Below are 21,831 nucleotides of genomic sequence, written 5' to 3' on the forward strand. Positions count from 1 at the left end.
TTTTTTCTCCCTTTTATTCTCAGCTGTGTGGAGGACAGGCTCTTGGTACTCCAGACAGGAGTCAGGGCTGTGCCTCTGAGGTGGGAGAGCCAAGTTCAGGACATTGGTCCACAAGAGACCTCCCAGCTCCATGTAATATCAAACAGCAAAAATCTCCCAGAGATCTCCATCTCAATGCCAAGACCCAGCTCCACTCAATGACCAGCAAGCTACAGTGCTGGACACCCCATACCAAACAACTAGCAAAACAGGAACACAATCCCACCCATTAGCAGAGAGGTTGCCTAAAATCATAAGAAGGTCACAGACACCCCAAAACACACCACAAGACGTGGACCTGCCCACCAGAAAGACAAGATCCAGCCTCATCCACCAGAACACAGGCACTAGTCCCCTCCGCCAGGAAGCCTACACAACCCACTGAACCAACCTTAGCCACTGGGGACAGACACCAAAAACAACGGGAACTACGAACCTACGGCATGTGAAAAGGAGATCGCAAACACAGTAAGGTAAGCAAAATGAGAAGACAGAGAAACACACAGGAGATGAAGGGGCAAGGTAAAAACCCACCAGACCTAACAAATGAAGAGGAAATAGGCAGTCTACCTGAAAAAGAATTCAGAATAATGATAGTAAAGATGATCCAAAATCTTGGAAATAGAATGGAGAAACTACAAGAAACGTTTAACAAGGACCTAGAAGAACTAAAGAGCAAACAAACAGTGATAAACAACACAATAAATGAAATTAAAAATACTCTAGAAGGGATCAATAGCAGAATAACTGAGGCAGAAGAACGGATAAGTGACCTGGAAGATAAAATAGTGGAAATAACTACTGCAGAGCAGAATAAAGAAAAAAGAACTACAAGAATTGAGGATAGTCTGAGAGACCTCTGGGACAACATTAAATGCACCAACATTCGAATTATATGGGTCCCAGAAGAAGAAGAGAAAAAGAAAGGGACTGGGAAAATATTTGAAGAGATTAAAGTTGAAAACTTCCCTAATATGGGAAAGGAAGTAGTTAATCAAGTACAGGAAGCACAGAGAGTCCCACACAGGATAAATCCAAGGAGAAACATGCCAAGACACATATTAATCAAACTATCAAAAATTAAATACAAGAACAAATAATAAAAGCAGCCAGGGCAAAACAACAAATAACACCTAAGGGAATACCCATAAGGTTAACAGCTGATCTTTCAGCAGAAACTCTGCAAGCCAGAAGGGACTGGCAGGACATATTTAAAGTGATGAAGGAGAAACACCTACACCAAGATTCCTCTAACCAGCAAGGACCTAATTCATATTTGATGGAGAAATTAGAACTTTATAGGCAAGCAAAAGCTAAGAGAATTCAGCACCACAAAACCAGCATTACAACAAATGCTAAAGGAACTTCTCTAGAAAGGAAACACAAGAAAAGGAAAATACCTACAATAATAAACGCAAAACAATTAAGAAAATGGTAATAGGAACATACATATCGATAATTACCTTAAATGTAAATGGATTAAACGCTCCAACCAAAACACATAAACTGGCTGAATGGATACAAAAATAAGACCTGAATATATGTTGTGTACAAGAGACCCACTTCAGAGCTAGGGACACATACAGACTGAAAGTGAGAGGATGGAAAAAGATATTCCATGCAAATGGAAATCAAAAGAAAGCTGGAGTAGCATTTCTCATATCAGACAAAATAGAATTTAAAACAAAGACTATTACAAGAGACAAAGACACTACATAATGATCAAGGGATCGATCCAAGAAGAATATATAACAATTGTAAATATTGATGCACCCAACACAGAAGCACCTCAATACATAAGGCAAATATTAACAGCCATAAAATGGGAAATCGACAGTAACACAATCATAGTAGGGGACTTTAACACCCCACTTTCACCAATGGAAAGATCATCCAAAATGAAAATAAATAAGGAAACAATGCTTTAAATGATACATTAAACAAGATTGACTTAATTGATATTTATAGGACATTCCATCCAAAAACAACAGAATACACATTCTTCTCAAGTGCCCATGGAACATTCTCCAGGATAGATCATATCTTGGGTCACAAATCAAGCCTTGGTAAATTTAAGAAAACTGAAATCGTATCAAGTAACCTTTCTGACCAAAACGCTATGAGACTAGATATCAATTACAGGAAAAAATCTGTAAGAAATACAAACACATGGAAGCTAAACAACACACTACTTAATTACCAAGAGATCACTGAAGAAATCAAAGAGGAAATTAGAAAACACCTAGAAACAAATGACAATGAAACACAATGACCCAAAACCTATGGGATGCAGCAAAAGCAGTTCCATGAGGGAAGTTTACAGCAAAACAATCCTGCCTTAAGAAACAAGAAACATCTCAAATAAACAACCTAAACTTACACCTACGGCAATTAGAGAAAGAAGAACAAAAACCCCACAAAATTAAAAGAAGGAAAGAAATCATAAAGATCAGAACAGAAATAAATGAAAAAGAAATGAAGGAAACAACAGCAAAAATCAGTAAAACTAAAAGCTGGTTCTTTGAGAAGATAAACAAAATTGATAAACCACTAACCAGACTTATTAAGAAAAAAAGGGAGAAGACTCAAATCAATAGAATTAGAAATGAAAAAGAAGAAACAACTGACACTGCAGAAATACAAAAGATCATGAGAGATTACTACAAGCAACTATATGCCAATAAAATGGACAATCTGGAAGAAATGGACAAATGCTTAGAAATGCACAACCTTCCAACTGAACCAGGAAGAAATAGAAAATATAAACAGACCAATCACAAGCACTGAAATTGAAACTGTGATTAAAAATCTTCCAACAAACAAAAGTCCAGACGAAATTGCTTCACAGGTGAATTCTATCAAACATTTAGAGAAGAGCTAACACCTATCCTTCTCAAACTCTTCCAAAATATAGCAGAGGGAGGAAAACTCCCAAACTCATTCTTTGAGGCAACCATCACTCTGATACCAAAACCAGACAAAGATGTCACAAAGAAAGAAAACTACAGGCCAATATCACTGATGAACATAGACGCAAAAATCCTTAACAAACTACTAGCAAACAGAATCCAACAGCACATTAAATGGATCACATAATATGATCAAGTGGGGTTTATTCCAGGAATGCAAGGATTCTTCAATATACGCAAATCATTCAACCTGATTCACCATATTAACAAATTGAAGGAGAAAAACCATACGATCATATCAATAGATGCAGAGAAAGCTTTCGACAAAATTCAATACCCATTTATGAAAAAAACCCTCCAAAAAGTAGGCATAGAGGGAACTTTCCTCAACATAATAAAGGCCATATATGACAAACCCACAGCCAACATCATCCTCAATGGTGAAAAACTGAAACAATTTCCATGATCACGAACAAGACAAAGTTTCCCACTCTCACCACTATTATTCAACATAGTTTTGGAAGTTTTAGCCACAGCAATCAGAGAAGAAAAAGAAATAAAAGGAAAAGAAGAAGTAATGCTGTCACTGTTTGTAGATGACATGATACTATACATACAGAATCCTAAAGATGCTACCAGAAAACTACTAGAGCTAATCAATGAATTTGGTAAAGTGGCAGGATACAAAATTAATGCACAGAAATCTCTTGCATTCCTATATACTAATGATGAAAAATCTGAAAGTGAAATTAAGAAAACACTCCCATTTACCAGTGCAACAAAAAGAAAAAAATATCTAGGAATAAACCTACCTAAGGAGACAAAAGACCTGTATGCAGAAAATTATAAGACACTGATGAAAGAAATTAAAGATGATACAAATAGATGGAGAGATACACCATGTTCTTGGATTGGAAGAATCAACATTGTGAAAATGACTCTACTACCCAAAGCAATCTACAGATTCAATGCAATCTCTATCAAACTACCAATGGCATTTTTCACAAAACTAAAACAAAAAATTTCACAATTTGTATGGAAACACAAAAAACCCCGAATAGCCAAAGCAATCTTGAGAAAGAAAAACGGAACTGGAGGAATCAGGTTCCCTGACTTCAGACTATACTACAAAGCTATAGTAATCAAGACAGTATGGTATTTGCACAAAAAAAGAAATATAGATCAATGGAACAGGATAGAAAGCCTAGAGATAAACCCATGCACATATGGTCACCTTACCTTTGATAAAGGAGGAAGATTATACAGTGGAGAAAAGACAGCCTCTTCAATAAGTGGTGCTGGGAAAACTGGACAGCTACATGTAAAAGAATGAAATTAGAACATGCCTAACACCATACACAAAAAATATACTCAAAATGGATTAAAGACCTAAATGTAGGGCTTCCCTGGTGGTGCAGTAGTTGAGAGTCCGCCTGCCAATGCAGGGGACACAGGTTCGTGCCCTGGTGCGGGAGGATCCCACATGCCGCGGAGCGGCTGGGCCTGTGAGCCATGGCCGCTGGGCTTGCGCGTCCGGAGCCTGTGCTCCGCAACAGGAGAGGCCACAACAGTGGGAGGCCTGCATACCGCAAAAAAAAAAAAAAAAAGACCTAAATGTAAAGCCAGACACCATCAAACTGTTAGAGGAAAACACAGGCAGAACACTCTATGACATAAATCACAGCAAGATCCTTTTTGACGCACCTCCTACAGAAATGAAAATAAAAACAAAAATAGACAAATGGGACCTAATGAAATTTAAAAGCTTTTGCACAGCAAAGGAAACCATAAACAAGACAAAAAGACAACCCTCAGAATGGGAGAAAATATTTGCATATGAAGCAACTGACAACGGATTAATCTCTAAAACATACAAGCAACCCATGCAGCTCAATATCTAAAAAACAAACAACCCAATCCAAAAAATGGACAGAAGACCTAAATAGACATTTCTGCAAAGAAGATATACAGATTGCCAACAAACACATGAAAGAATGCTCAACATCATTAATCATTAGAAAAATGCAAATCAAAACTACAATGAGATATCATCTCACACTGGTCAGAATGGCCATCATCAAAAAAATCTACAAAAAATAAATGCTGGAAAGGGTGTAGAGAAAATGCAACCCTCCTGCACTGTTGGTGGGCACGTAAATTGATACAGCTACTATGGAGAACAGTATGGAGGTTCATTAAAAAGTAAAAATAGTACTACCATATGACCCAACAATCCCACTGCTGGGCATATACCCTGAGAAAACCATAATTCAAAAAGAGTCATGTACAAAATGTTCATTGCAGCTCTATTTACAATAGCCAGGAGGTGGAAGCAACCTACGTGTCCATCAACAGATGAATGGATAAAGAACATGTGGCACATATATACAATGGAATATTACTCAGCCATAAAACGGAACGAATCTGAGTTATCTGTAGTGAGGTGGATGAACCTTGAGACTGTCATACAGAGTGAAGTAAGTCAGAAAGAGATAAACAAATACCATATGCTAACACATATATATGGAATCTAAAAAAAAAAAAAAAAAAGGTCAGAAGAACCTAGGGGCATGATGGGAATAAAGATGCAGACCTACTAGAGAATGGACCTGAGGATACGGGGAGAGGGAAGGGTAAGCTGTGACAAAGTGAGAGAGTGGCATGGACATATATACAGTACCAAACGTAAAATAGATAGCTAGTGGGAAGCAGCTGCATAGCACATGGAGATCAGCTCGCTGCTTTGTGACCACCTAGAGGGGTGGGATAGGGAGGGTGGGAGGGAGGGAGATGCAAGAGGGAAGAGATATGGGGACATATGTGTATGTATAACTGATTCACTTTGTTATAAAGCAGAAACTAACACACCATTGTAAAGCAATTATACTCCAATAAAGATGCTAAAAAAAAAAAGAAGTAACAAGGGAAAAACAACAAATAACATACAAGGGAACTCTCATACAGTTAACATCTGATTTTTCAGCAGAAACTCTACAAGTTAGATGGGAGTGGCACAATATATTTAAAGTGATAGACGGGATGAAACTACAACCAAGATTACTCTGCCTGACAAGGATCTCACTCAGATCTGATGGAGAAATCAAAAGCTTTACAGAGAAGCAAAAGCTAAGAGAATTCAGCCGCACCAAATCAGTTCCACAGCAAATGCTAAAGGAACTTCTCTAAGTGGGAAATGCAAGAGAAGAAAATGACCTACATAAACAAATACAAAATAATTAAGATAATGGTAATAGGAACATACATATTGATAACTACCTTAAATGTGAATGGATTAAATGCTGCAACCAAAAGGCACAGTCTTGCTGAATGGACACAAAAATAAGACCCATATATGTGCTGTCTACAAGAGACACACTTCAGACCTAGGGACACATACAGACTGAAAGTGAGAGGATGGAAAAAGATATTCCATGCAAATGGAAATCAAAAGAAAGCTGAAGTAGCAATATTCATTTCAAATAAAATAGACTTTAAAATAAAGAATGTTAGAAGAGACAAGGAAGAACACTACATAACAATCAAGGGATCAATCCCAGAAGAAGATATAACAATTATAAATATATATGCACCCAACATAGGAGCACCTCAATACATAAGGCAACTGCTAACAGCTATAAAAGAGGAAATCAACAGTAACACAATAATAGTGGGGGACTTTAACACCTCACTTACACCAATGGACAGATCATCCAAACAGAAAATTAATAAGGAAACAGAAGCTTTAAATGACACAACAGATCAGATAGATTTAATTGACATTTACAGCACATTCCATTCCAAAACAGCAGATTACACTTTCTTCTCAAGTGCTCATGGAACATTCTCCAGGATAGATCACATCTTGGGTCACAAATCAAGCCTCAGTAAATTTAAGAAAATTGAAATCATACCAAGCATCTTTTCTGACCACAATGCTATGAGATTAGAAATGAACTGCAGGGGAAAAAACATAAAAAACACAAACACATGGAGGCTAAACACTACATTACTAAATAACCAAGAGATCACTGAAGAAATCAAAGAGGAAATCAAAAAATACCTAGAGACAAATGACAATGAAAACACGACAATCCAAAACCTATGGGATGCAGCAAAAGTGGTTCTAAAAGGGAAGTTTATAGCAATACAAACCTACCTCAAGAAACAAGAAAAATCTCAAATAAATAATCTAACCTTACACCTAAAGGACCTAGAGAAAGAAGAACAAACAAAACCCAAAGTTAGCAGAAGGAAAGAAATCATAAAGATCAGAGCAGAAATAAATGAAATAAAAACAAAGAAAACAATAGCAAAGATCAATAAAACTAAAAGCTGGTTCTTTGAGAAGATAAACACATTTGATAAACCATTAGCCAGACTCATCAAGAAAAAGAGGGAGAGGACTCAAATCAATAAAATTAGAAATGAAAAGGACAATGGACACTGCAGAAATACAAAGCATCATAAGAGACTACTACAAGTAACTCCATGCCAATAAAATGGACAACCTGGAAGAAATGGACAAATTCTTAGAAAGGTATAACCTTCCAAGACTGAACCAGGAAGAAATAGAAAGTATGAACAGAGCAGTCACAAGTAATGAAATTGAAACTGTGATTTAAAATCTTCCAACAAACAAAAGCCCAGGACCAGATGGCTTCACAGGTGAATTCTATCAAACATTTACAGAAGAGCTAACACCCATCCTTATCAAAGCCTTCCAAAAATTTGCAGAGGAAGGAACACTCCCAAACTGATTCTAGGAGGCCACCATCACCCTGATACCAAAATCAGACAAAGATACTATAAAAAGGGCTTCCCTGGTGGCGCAGTGGTTAAGAATCCGCCTGCCAGTGCAGGGCACACAGGTTCGAGCCCTGGTCCGGGAAGATCCCACATGCCACGGAGCAACTAAGCCCGTGCGCCACAACTATTGAGCCGTGTGCCACAACTACTGAAGCCCGCGTGCCTAGATCCTGTGCTCTGCAACAAGAGAAGCCACCGCAATGAGAAGCCCGCGCACTGCAATGAAGAGTAGCCCCTGCTTGCCGCAACTAGAGAAAGCCTGTGCACAGCAACGAACACCCAATGCAGCCAAAAATAAATTAATTAATTTAAAAAAAAAAGATACTACAAAAAAAGAAAATTACAGACCAATATCACTGATGAATATACATGCAAAAATCCTCAAAAAATACTAGGAAACAGAATCCAGCAGCTCATTAAAAGGATCATACACCATGATCAAGTGGGATTTATCCGAGGGATGCAAGGATTCTTCAGTATACGCAAATAAGTCAATGTGATACACCATATTAACAAATTGAAGAATAAAAACCATATGATCATCTCAAGAGATGCAGAAAAAGCTTTTGACAAAATTCATCACCAATTTATGATTAAAAACTCTACAGAAAGTAGGCGTAGGGGGTACCTACGTTGACATAATAAAGCCCATATACAACAAACCCACAGTAAACATCCATCTCAATGGTGGAAAACTGAAAGCATTTCCTCTAAGATTAGGAACAAGAAAAGGATGTCCATTTTTACCACTATTAGTCAACATAGTTTTGGAAGTCCTAGCCACGGCAATCAGAGAAGAAAAATAATTAAAAGGAATACAAATTGGAAAAGGAGAAGTAAAACTGTCACTGTTTGCAGATGACATGATACTATACACAGAGATTCCTAAAGATGACACCAGAAAACTACTAGAGCTAATCAATGAATTTGGTAAAGTTGCAGGATACAATATTAATGCACAGAAATCTCTTGCATTCCGATACATTAACAATGAAAGATCAGAAAGAGAAATTAAGGAAACAACCCCATGCACCATTGCAACAAAAAGAATTAAAAACGCAGGAATAAATCTCCCTAAGGAGGTAAAGGACTTGTATGCACAAAACTATAAGACACTGATGAAAGAAATCAAAGATGACACAAACAAATGGAGAGATATACCATGTTCTTGGATTGAAAGTATCAATAGTGTGGAAATGACTATACTACCCAGAGCAATCTGCCGATTCAATGCAATCCCTATCAAATCACCAATGGCATTTTTTACAGAACTAGAACAAAATATCTTAAAATGTGTATGGAGACACAAAAGACCCCAAATGGCCAAAGAAATCTTGAGGGAAAAAAGCAGAACTGGAGGAATCAGACTCGCTGACTTCAGACTATACTACAAAGCTACAGTAATCAAGACATACAGTACTGGCACAGAAACAGAAATATAGATCAATGGAATAGGATAGAAAGTCCAGAGATAAACCTATACACCTGTAGTCAACTAATCTCTGACAAAGGAGGCAAGGATATGCAACGGAGAAAAGACAGTCTCTTCAATAAGTTGTGCTGGAAAAACTGGACAGCTACATGTAAAAGAATGAAATTAGAACACTCTCTAACAGCATACACAAAAATAAACTCCAAATGGATTCAAGACCTAAATGTAAGACCGGACACTACAAAACTCTTAGAGGAAAACATAGGAAGAACACTCTTTGACAAAATCACAGCAATATTTTTTTGACCCACTTCCTACAGTAATGTAATAAAAACAAAAGTAAACAAATGGGACCTAATGAAAGTTAAAAGCTTTTGCACAGCACAGGAAACTATAAACAAGACAAAAAGACAACCCTCAGAATGGGAGAAAATATTTGCAAACCAATCAATGGACAAAGGATTAATCTCCAAAATATATAAACCGCTCATACAGCTCAATATTAAAAAAAACAAACAACCCAATCCAAAAATGGGCAGAAGACCTAAATAGACATTTCTCCAAACAAGACATACAGATGGCCAAGAGGCACATGAAAAGCTGATCAACATCACTAATTATTAGAGAAATGCAAATCAAAACTACAGTGAGGTATCACCTCACACCAGTTAGAATGGGCATCATCAGAAAATCTACAAACAACAAATGCTGGTGAGGGTGTGGAGTAAAGGGAACCCTCTTGCCCTGTTGGTGGGAGTGTAAATTGATATAGCCACTATGGAGAACAGTATGGAGGTTCCTTAAAAAACTAAAAATAGAGCTACCGTATGACCCAGCAATCCCACTACTGGGCATATACCCAGAGAAAACCATAATTCAAAAAGACACATGCACCCCAATGTTCATTGCAGCACTATTTACAATAGCCAGGTCACGGAAACCACCTAAATGCCCATCGACAGACGAATGGATAAAGAAGATGTGGTACATATATATAATAGAATATTACTCAGCCATAAAAAGAAATGAAGTTGGGTCATTTGTAGAGACATGGATGGATCTAGAGACTGTCATGCAGAGTGAAGCAAGTCAGAAAGAGAGAAACAAATATTGTATATTAATGTATGTATGTGGAACCTAGAAAAATGGTACAGATGAACTGGTTTGCAGGGCAGAAATAGACACACAGATGTAGAGAACAAACATATGGACACCAAGGGGGGAAAGTGGCAGGGGGGATGAGATGAATTGGGAGATTGGGATTGACATATATACACTAATATGTATAAAATGGATAACTAATAAGAACCTGCTGTATGAAAAATAAATAAATAAAATTAAATTTAAAAAAATAAACCAAATAGGGCAATTTTGCTATTGAAACATTGTGAAATTTACTAAGTGGCTAAAGTCCCACCCCAGATTTTTATTGATTTAAGTGTATAATTAAAACATTACTACCTTTCCTGACCATTATATTAGGCTCATGCTAACATAAGGAGCCTATGTACCTATGAAATAGAGCAACCAGGAATCTGGGGGGAAGATCTAACAGACGTCTATATCTTAGAATCCTTCACAGAATCTATGAGACTTAGGCGAGCAAAATACAGAAGTGATGCAAATTGTACTGTTGGCAACACCAGTTTGGCTTCAGCTTTGCGTTGCTATTACTAACATTTGGTGGTCTTACTTCACTTAATTGTTGATCCTTAAGGAACACAGGGAATGAGAGGAATATAAGGTAATGCACACCATGGGGAAAAAATAGTGAACATTAAAGAAGTATCAAAAATGTATTGAATTTTTAAACCGAAAAAGGAGGTAATTACTTTTGTAAAACAAACTTAAAATTACTCTTTTTTAGAGCAATTATAAGGTCATTGGGAGATCTATATTTGGCTTAGAGAGGATAGTGTAACTTTTTGTTGTTGTTGTTTTTCATTTTGAGTTAGGAAAGAGTTATTCTCAGGGATAGTATGAGCTCCTCTATTGCAGAAGACCAAAAAATCTATAGACTTTGTTTGTGATTCTCAGTGCTCTCTGTACCAGGTATTTTGTTAAGACTAATGTTGAAATGGGACAGGACAATGCTTGTTATTACTGGCTTCTGCTTACCCTGGAGAAATCGGAAATGATTGTTCACCCCAAGTGGAGGATTTCCTCTTGTAAATGATCCAGGAGAAAACAATCATTCATTTTGATCGCTTTAGTTTGTGATGTGAACATGGAAAACCTTCTACTTGAAGTGCATAATATAGAGATAAAAGATAAATTAATATTTTACATGAATTCTAAATGTTCCCCAGTGTTTGATTTAGGTTAATTTGAGGTCTGATTATAACAGCAGCAAATAAGGGCTCTGGTTCTGAGTGTACACAAAAATCAGTTGCTGAAAAATCATATAGCATATACATTGGGTGACATATAACTTACTGTTCAAACTCAGACACATTTGAGAATGAAATGCATAATTTTGTTGTGACTGTCCCAGGCAAACCTTGATGTATGACCACCTTAACACATGCAATTATCCTAAATACATTCACCAAATGTTGAGAGAAATATATTTTGGCAAGTTTTACCCATGTTAGTATACTTTTTGGAAAACAAAATGAAAATAAAATGTACCTTAAGGTCAATATCTTATCCCATTTGATTTGACTCGAGTATTTTTTATGCTGAGTGCTAAAATTTACAGAATGGCAAAATTCGTTTTTTTGATATATCTTACCTAATAAAATCTCATTAATAGAAGTGATCATCAGAGGCAGTAATAGATTGGTCAAATGGGCTAAAAAATGAGGTTACCTGCCCAAAGTAATTTTATCCTTAAATTGATTTCTCTCTTAATTGCTTTTGCTTCTATTGCCAGCACTGTACAATTTAACACTAGAGTTATCAAATCCAGCTTACTCATTTTACAGACAGGCACATCACTTAACTTTCTTAGAACTGTAGAATGTAGCCTGGATCGGAAGCCAGGCAGTTCTTTTCCACCATGGGAAGCTGCCTGTCTCATAGCACTCTATCATCAATACTCTAACTGTAGCTACAGAGTGGGGCTTTCTGTACCTAGTTTGTGCCCCACGGATATGCAGAGCTCAGCACCTCTTTGAGTCCCTGGAAAGAATGAGAGGAGTATTTTCTTAAGGATTTCATAGGGGAGACAAGTGAGAAATTTAACGGACACCCCCAACAAACAAATTACGAACTCCTCTATTAGACACGTCTTGTACTAGACATTTCTGGAACTCACTAATATCAGGTTTTCCTCTCATTCTGGACATCTGGAAATCCTTACTTCCCAGCCCCCTTGCATTGGGTGGGAGCATGTGACTAGTTTCAGTCAAGAGGCTGTGATAGAAGTGAAATGTGCTTATTGCAGATATGAGACCGTCTGCTCTCTCTCTTCCCCAGCTACAGCAATCATGAGAAAGCCTTAGGTTTTGAGGGTAGAGACAAAAGATGGAAGTGGACTGGTTTGCTGAGTATCCACTTAAAAAGGCAATTGACCTGGATAGCTGCTCAGACCCATGGGGTGATTTGTGGGAAAAAAACCCTTCATTGTGTTAAGACACCTAAAGCACTGAGTTGTGAAATTGTTTGCTGCCTCACCCTAACTTAGCTCAGGCTGCCAAGGACCAGGCTCTGCTCCAGACCTTTCTTTCTGCCCCCATGCTACTGGGATTCTGTTTTTCTGTTCTTTCTTCACAGAGGCCAATAACCTCAAGATTCTTCCTTCCAGGTATCTCCTCTTTCCTTTATTGGGCAGAGCAATTAAATCTATCTCCAAATGTGCACACACACAAAACCATCACTATGCTAATTTAAACAAAGGGGACCTCCAGTTTCCTCCTTAGAGTGGATTTTTCTGTGTGTGTGTGTGTGCACGTGTGTGTGTGTGTGTGTGTGTGAGAGAGAGAGAGAGAGAGAGAGAGAAATACAGCATTCTGTAGTTATTCTATGAATATTTTTGTGATTATCTTTTACTAAGTCAGACTGCAAGTCTTTTGAGGATGGAAAGTTCTTAAGTTAAAGTCCATGGATAAGCTTCAAGCTCTATGAATCTCTTGAAATGATAGTCTTTTTTTTTTTTTTGATGTCTATGCATATGTGCACTTCTGGTTTTCATCAGATTTTCAAAGGGGTCCTTGAATTAAAAAAAAATTAGGAACCACTGGTGCAGGATCAGCCTAAGTTTGAAAAACAATGGTCCTGGTTCCAGCCCTGATACTTACTAATGTGATATAGGTTCTTAACACTGTCCTAGATTTAGCATGGCCAGAAGAATTGGTTACTCACTCTAATTCACAAGAGGCTGAGGTATGTAAACCAGAATACAATTAATTAATTTAATCAGAACCATATATTTTAGGTACCTAGGATAATTACAGGACAGGGTATTGTCCTACTTACTTATTTCTCCATTTAAGCAAATTATAAAAGACAGGTTATAAACGTTTTTCTAAGGAATCTGTCATCACAAGAGATATTGTTGTCAGATGGACAGTTGGCCTGGAAGATATCCTCTCCCTTGGACCACGTTTGGACAGGCAGACCCAACAACTTCTCTTTCACCCCTTTCTCTTCTCTCTTTTCCATTCTTCTCCACACTTACCCTTCTCTTTCTTCTTTACTTCCAAGGCTGGCCAACACTAATTCTGGGAGATTCAGTACATAGTGTACAGTCAGGCCTTGAAAAGCCTGGATGCCATGCTGTTATTTTAAGATAATCTCTGCTCAGATCTCATGAGCTGATTTACAATTTGTAATTTAATGCTCAGACACTTGCTTAGGCTTTTATAAGGCTACTATGATATGGGATGAAGTGAGAGAAATAGGAAGGAGAAGCAGTCATGCATCAGAAGGCTGCCAAGTATCTTGGCACCAAGGAAATCTGCTTGGGTTTTTTTTGTGAAACATATCCAACTTGGCTTCCTCCCATTTTTATCTGGAATTCATCTCTTTGGTGTTGATGTTTGACAGCATGTGACCCTGGACATACATAAGTAGCTGGATCTATTGCTACTCTTACACAATAGTCACCTAATTTTGGCAAATGTACAGAAAAACTGATATGTTTTTTTATTTGAAACTGAGATTGTATAAATACCATGGATATCTTTAATATGAGTCAATATCAAGATTCTTTTAATTATTGTCATAATCCAAGAGATTCTGCTTTTCATAGAACCTTGATCAAGAACATTACTTCTAAGCCTCATATTCCTCATCCATAAAATGGAGATAATAATAACAATAATCTCTAAAGTTGATGATGATAGTAGCTGTCTGGCTTTAGAACTTCTATCGTCTCCTTCCAAAACCTTGTGAAACAAAAGATTCAAGCAACTATTAGATTAGATTAGATTAGATAGATTAGAGCAAGTATTAGTTTTCTTTCTCAGTTTTATTTCTGGAATTCTTAATCAGCTGAATAAAGTATTTTGCCCTCAGCATAGGGTTAGTCTTCATTTATCAATATTTGTACCTGTTAATTCAGTATATATTATTGAAAAATAAAACATTTTTCCCATTTATACTTAAATTTCTAGATTTTTAATTCTTTGTGATTTGGGTATTTGCTATGATAATGGGAGAAAGTGAAGATTATTGAGAACTTTTCATGATCTCCTGGGGTTCATGATTCTATTGTCGGCTTTCTCTGAAAACAGTTCAAGGCTAAGAATAAAAGGGTTTAGACTCCAGAATAAAATTTTGCTAAAACAAGCAGTGCTGGAATGGCAACTATACTAAGAGGAAGAGATACCAAAAGTAGAGAAATAGCAAAAATTTAGGGGTGCGCAGACCTCAAGAGGGCATAACTATCCCTTCCTTTCTTCATTCATAGAGTATTGGTAATGGGTGCATTGTTTCTCTGCTTTCTATACAACTATGGTGCAGGATCTGTTCCACCACTAGATCTGGAATGAATGACTTTTTTTTTTTTTTTTGATGTGAAAGCCACTACTTAGCCCTGGATCAGACATTGGTGTTGATGCTGCAGGTTACAGAGAAGTGGGGTAGGGAAAAGGCGGCAAAGCTGGATCAATCTGCAGGCCCATGGGTTGAAGTGGAATAGATCTATGAGATCTTGTTGGTAGAGACTGCCCAAGGCAGCTGGACTTTAGGCGTCTTGCGGGTACCACAAGATGGCTGTCACAGGAGAAGTGAGAATAACCCAGCAGCAAGAGTCAATGGGGTGGACAGCCCACTGGCAAGTGACAGGGAGGACGAGGCTTGCAGTATCAATCACATCAGGAAAAGCATCAGTGGAGCCCCCGAAAAACCAGCAAGTGCGTAGGACTCATAAAAGGACTAGTATTGGGGCATTGACTACATTGTGGCATCCAAGGTCATAATAATACTAATATGAGTATTACTATCCTGTATAAACTATGTGATATGAGGATCTGACAGAGAAAATGTCCGTGATACCAATTTTAGATCTGCCATTTAATTCCCTGTAATGTAGGAAAGTCACGATTCCTCCAGGTCACAGCCTCTCAATTTATCAACCGAGGAGAAATCACCTGCTTGAACATCTTCACTGGGCTGTTAAGAGGCTCCAACTAATTGCTCTGCAAATGTGAGCTGTTAACCAGGGAGGGCTGTGAGACACAGAAAAACCCTGATGTGCGACATCTATTTCCACCTTTGATTTCTTCTGCTACAATGAATTCATCTTTCTGGTGGTGATGAATCATTAAAAAGGAAGTTGATTGTCATAGTTAGAATTCCTTGGGTTTTTACTTTGTCTCTATGCCAAACTTCCTTTTTGTATTTTGATATTTTTACAGCTTGTCACCTACTTAATCTCTCCATTTTTCCCAGTGTGACAGTTAATTGATGTGTCAACTTGACTGGATCATGGGATGCCCAGATAGCTGGTTAAACATTTTTGCTGGATGTGTTTGTGAGGGTGTTTCAAGGAGGGATTAGCATTTGAATTGGTAGACTGAGTAAAGCAGATTGACCTCCCCAATGTGGGAAGGGCTGAGTAGAACCCAAAGGTGGGAGAAGGGTGGATATGCTCTGCCTCTGTGTCTGTCTCTGACTCAGCCTCACTGTTTGAGTTGGGACATCAGTCTTCTGCCCTTGGTGCAGACTTTCAGACCTGGGTTGGAATCGACACCACTGGATCTCAGGCTTTCAGAACTTCCAACTACACCACCCACTTTCCTGGGTCTCCAGCTTGCAGAGGGCTGACTGTGGGACTTCTCAGCCTCCATAATCACTCACATGAGCCAATACCTTTTAATAAATCAATCTCTTTCTCTCTCTCCTATTGGTTCTATTTCTCTGGAGAGCCCTGACTAATAAACCAGTTTTTCTCTTTGAAAATTGAAGCATTAACTATAATTCCCAGATGTCATATGTGTCATTTTTATAATCTGTCTTCTTAACCTCTAGGACATTCCTTCCCATATTTTAATGTGCATATGAATCATCTGGGAATCTCATTAAAATGAAGATTCTCAAGCAGTAGCTCTGCATTTGTAACAAGTTTGCAGGTAATGCTGATGCTGATGGTCCATGGAATACACTTTGAAAATCATTGTTCTAAAGAAGTAATAATAATAATTGTTGCCAACATCTGCAGAATACTTACATTTCCCAGCACTCTTCTGTTTGCTTTTAGGCATACTGACTTACTTAATCCCACAGTAACCCTATGGGGAGGTAATATTCTATTTCCGCTATTCTGTAGACGAAGAAACCAAAGCACAAGGAGGTTAACTAGGTGCCCAAGGACATGTAATAATGAGTGCAGAGCGAGGAGGTTTTGAACCTAAGCAATTTGGCTTTAGAACTTAGGCACACGAAACTACTGTACTCTAGTGGCCTAAAAACTGACCATCAGGGCTTCCCTGGTGTTGCAGTGGTTGAGAGTCCGCCTGCCAATGCAGGGGACACGGCTTCGTGCCCCGGTCCGGGAAGATCCCACATGCCGTGGAGCAGCTGGGCCTGTGAGCCATGGCCGCTGAGCCTGCGCGTCCAGAGCCTGTGCTCCGCAACGAGAGCCCACAGCAGTGAGAGGCCCGCGTACCGCAAAAAAACAAAACCAAAAACTGACCATCAGCTTACTTGTACTTATCATGTTAAACTATTCTTGAATTTCATAATTATTTAATTGGTTCTTTTTATTTAGAGTTTGTACAGGTAAGTGAAGGAGGGAGGGTTGGTGTCAAACTGGCTATTACGCTAGCCACTAGTCTGAATGGAGATGAGCTGTGAGTGTAAAATACACCCTAGGTTTAAAGATAATATGGAAAAAATAATGTAAAATATTTTATTAACAATTTTTTATAATGATTGCATGTTGAAATAATGATATTTTGGATGTATTGGGTTAAACAAAATATATTTTAAAACATATTTTCAAGTGGCCGGGGAGGGATATTGGGAGATTGGGACTGACATATACACTCTACTATATATAAAATAGGACTAATAAGGACTTCCTGTATAGCACAGGGAACTCAATACTCTGTAATGACCTACATGGGAAAAGAATCTAAAAAAGCATGGATATTTGTATATGTATAACTGATTCACTTTGCTGTACAGCAGAAACTAACAAAACATTGTAAATCAACTATACTCCAATAAAAATTAAAACAAAAATATTTTCACCTGTTTCTACTTTTTTGTAATGAGGCTAGTAGGAATTTAAAATTCTATTCATGACTCAGATTACATTTCTATCAGATAACACTTGGGTAGGACTCCCAATACAGGTAACTGAGAATAGCTCTTCTCCACAATTTCCTCAACCGTTAGACTCACAGCTCCTCTTTCATCATGAAACAAGACATGTCTCAAGCTTGGGGAATGTGGCTGGTCATGGGTGGGACCTGCGGGTAACCAGATGGCTAATGGACTAGCTAACCATGTCTGCCTTCCTATGGCCTGATCGTTCGTCCTTGTGACAGTGCTCACACTGAGTTTCTTTGAATTCTTTATTACTAAACAAATGACTATGATTTAAGTGTGTCTGATTTTAATATGAAAAATTCTTGGTTCAGCCCACAGAATGAAATTTTGCATTCTTCCAGGACATTAGTTTCCTATCTGCAAAATTAGAGAAAGGAACTTTAAGATTCCTTCAGACTTTAAATGGTATAATTGTTTGATAAATGTTTGATAAATTGCTGATAAATGTAGGAAGATTAAAAATCTATAACAGGTGACATGTTTTAATTTCTGTGGAGGCAGGACAGGGGGAAGGCCATCTAGTTCCCAAATGTATGAATAAATGTAAAAAGCCGAACATTTTAGACTGGCTAAACAAACTCATCAGCTGTAAATCTTGGTAACTAGGTATTTAGCTTCCTTTGTTTCCTGCTAATAAGCATTCTCAGACCACCTTAGTATACATGTCCACCTTTTTATTGCTAAAGTTATCAAACTACATGAAAAGATAATGAAAGGATTTGTTTTATGCTTTAAATAAGTCACCAAAACTCAATGAAATGGGTCATAAATCAAGCATTTTGAGCTGGCTGTACTTTTTTGTGACTTCTGAACCACACCCAGAGGTGGAGAACAGCTGAATTGAGGCTTATTTTTCCTATTTGAAGTTCAAAGTTAATCCTATTTATTTAAAAAATTCCCATCTCAGAAATGTTTTTCAAGCATGAAATCATGTGGATATGAGATTTTAAAAAATTGTCTAATATAACATAAAATAAGAGATATAAGTAATGATTCTGGAGTATAATGAGTGAGAGTCATTTTTATCCAATCTTTGGGAAATAACAGTTTCAGTCAATGTAATCACTGACTTAAAGCTTTATGACCTAACTAAATATGTCAACACATTTTTAATCTCTTTGGGGCTTAGGAGAATATTAACTTGTTCCTATAAATTTTTTCATTGTTTTGAAAATTACCATAATACAACCTAAAACTTTTGGAGTAATTTGTTCAGTTACTAGTTTAGTATCTTCTGGCAGAAGAGTAGATACTAAAACTCTGGAAAAATAAATGTCCTGAAGGCCAGTCTTCCTTCAATTCCTATTAATTTCAGACTTTAGTTCTATGTTAATTTGTTTGTAATTTTTAAGCTCTTATCTTAATAAAGATAAGCCCTTATTTTAATATCAGTTCATTAAACAGAGAATGAGAAAAGCAAAGGCAAATAAGTTTTTGGATAACTTTTAAAACGTTGAACTTATTTTAAATATCAACCTGACATTTTGTACTTTAGGATTTGGCCTCAAACACTGTTTAAACCAGATGGTAAAAGGACACAATAGATTATGATGAATTCTTAGTGAATTTTAGTGACGCACTCAAAATATAATAGGATATATTTACTAAACCATTTTATATTCAAGTTCTCATCTGTGCTACATTTAGTGAAGTCATTTGGTACTTTCAAAAAATTTAACATGGTGATAATTCACCTGTTAAATTTTTTTTAAACAAATAAATTGTTTCAAATGTTAAAACATATATTTAATAATATTAAATCATTATATAGTTTGGAGATAGGTTTAACTTTTCTCTACAAGGAGTTTAATTTCAGTGTACTATAGATTATTCATGTTCATATTAAACAAATAGTCTCAAATGTTAAAACATATATTTAATAATATTAAATCATTATATAGTTTGGAGATAGGTTTAACTTTTCTCTACAAGGAGTTTAATTTCAGTGTACTATAGATTATTCATGTCCATACAATCATTCCCTCTCTTTTAAATAAACAACTTTGGCATTCATTTCATTGCTTGCCTAAAAGTATATGACTTAAAAGTATAATTTCTACAGTTATTTCTTTTTGTTTGTTTCCCTTATAAGAAGCAGCAAACTTTCGTTTTAAAAGGGATTCACTACTAAGAAGAAAAGATCTAATCTAAGAATAAATGCAAACCTTTTAGGAAGAATAATCATGGCACCAAAGTTATTACAGTAATAATTTATTCAGAACAGAGCATCTGTGTTTGAAGATGGCTACAAATGGGAATGGAAAATATTGAGAGAAAAGAACAACACATATTTTGAGGATGAGTTGCCATTTCCTTTTGTAAGGACTTGGTCATGCCATAGGTGTTATTTCTTTTAAAGGTCAAGTTAAATTTCTTTATGTGTGGTGGTCTGCCCTCTCATGGGCCAGAGTAATATACAAAAGATCCATGTGACTTGTAAAAAGAACCTCAGCTCCCAGAGAATAAACTGTCTTTTAAGTTAACCTAGTATTAAAATCTTAATATGTATTCATGAATGTAATAACTTCCCACGGACTGTAGTCCTTGTCCAAATATTTAAAGAGTTCTTAGGTGTGGTTGTTCCATTAATTTCCTTCTTATCTCCCTTTACCCCTTCTCTCTATTGCAAAATAAACACAGCTTGCCTCTTGATATTTTCCTTGACCTCTCTTTTTAAAATACTTTAGAATTAACTCATAGGCAATGAACAGAAATCCCCTCCTTGCTCACATATTTTTCCATTAAAATCTTCTTTATTATATACATAATATGAATTTGTTAAAGAAGAAAAATAGAGAATATAAAAGATGACTAGAGAATAGAAAATAGAGAACAGAAAAAAACACATTAAATATTACTTGTAATCTCATCACAATGACATAACACTATTAATATTTGGAAGACTAATTCTCCAGTCATTTCTGAGATATATGTATTTGTGTGTGTGTGTGTATATATATATATGTATATATATGTATATACATTATATATACTATATATATTATATATGTATATACATTATATATACTGTATATATAAAATACATGTAACATATTAATCTAAAAAGGTATTTATTTTAATAAAGTGGGATATAGTGCCACTTAAAAAACTTTATATTGCTCTTTAATCATTGTAGTGCTGTCTCTTTTGCTCAAGTAGACAGTAATCCCCTTTGGGACAATGTCTGTGCTGAATTAACTTGGAATTTCTATTGTTACATATAGAATTATGTACAAAAATATAAACTCACTGTTTTAGAACAATCTCATATACATTTTGACCATGAGTTGTCTCTGGAAAGCATTCCCTAAAGGAGAAAAGGAAAACAACTAGATTCTATCCCCTCAATATATGATTAAGAGTGAACCAAGCAAAATGAATCTAAGCAATGGATAATATAGGATTTCAACTATAATCATGATTACAGTTAGTGAGGTGCATACAAAGTCATTGTATAGATATGATAAAATAAGTATTTGAGATTAAATAGGTGGCTTCAAGTAAATTTCATTTTTGCAGTTTATTCATAGTTCTCCTGTGAGTCCTGTTTCATTCTTCACAGTGGAGGTGTACAGAAAATATCTACTGGGTTATCTTTTCAGCCCATGAGCCTCTCCTATGGCATGAGTTAGGAAAGACCTACTTGCTGGTATAAAAGTTAGACCCCAAAATGCATTACTTAAATATGCTAAAAGCTTATTTCTTCCAAGTAACACTAGTGAGTAGTTTGGGAAGTTTGGCAAAGCAGCCCTATTCCACCTAGTCAATTAGAAATCCAGGCTGCAGAAGTTCTGCTAACTTAAAAATATAGCTTCCAAGGTCACCCTATTCCAGTCAGCCCTAAAAGAAAGGAAACATATATAAGTTTTATAAGGGCCTGTGTCTTAAATTGGCACATGTCATTTTCAGTCACTCTATGATGAA

General features: G+C 36.6%; 1 long non-coding RNA gene across 2 annotated transcripts in view; it reads right to left on the bottom strand.

Annotated features, from left to right (window-relative positions):
* Positions 1-21,831, bottom strand: part of LOC307186845 — a 294,281-nt gene that overhangs the window by 148,208 nt on the left and 124,242 nt on the right. For both annotated transcript variants that reach the window (XR_013828481.1, XR_013828482.1), the window contains exon 2: positions 21,158-21,214. This is a non-coding gene — a long non-coding RNA (uncharacterized lncRNA). The remainder of the gene's footprint in view (positions 1-21,157; positions 21,215-21,831) is intronic.

This window comes from Stenella coeruleoalba, assembly GCF_951394435.1.
Source record: "Stenella coeruleoalba genome assembly, chromosome: 5".
Lineage (NCBI taxonomy): Eukaryota > Metazoa > Chordata > Mammalia > Artiodactyla > Delphinidae > Stenella > Stenella coeruleoalba.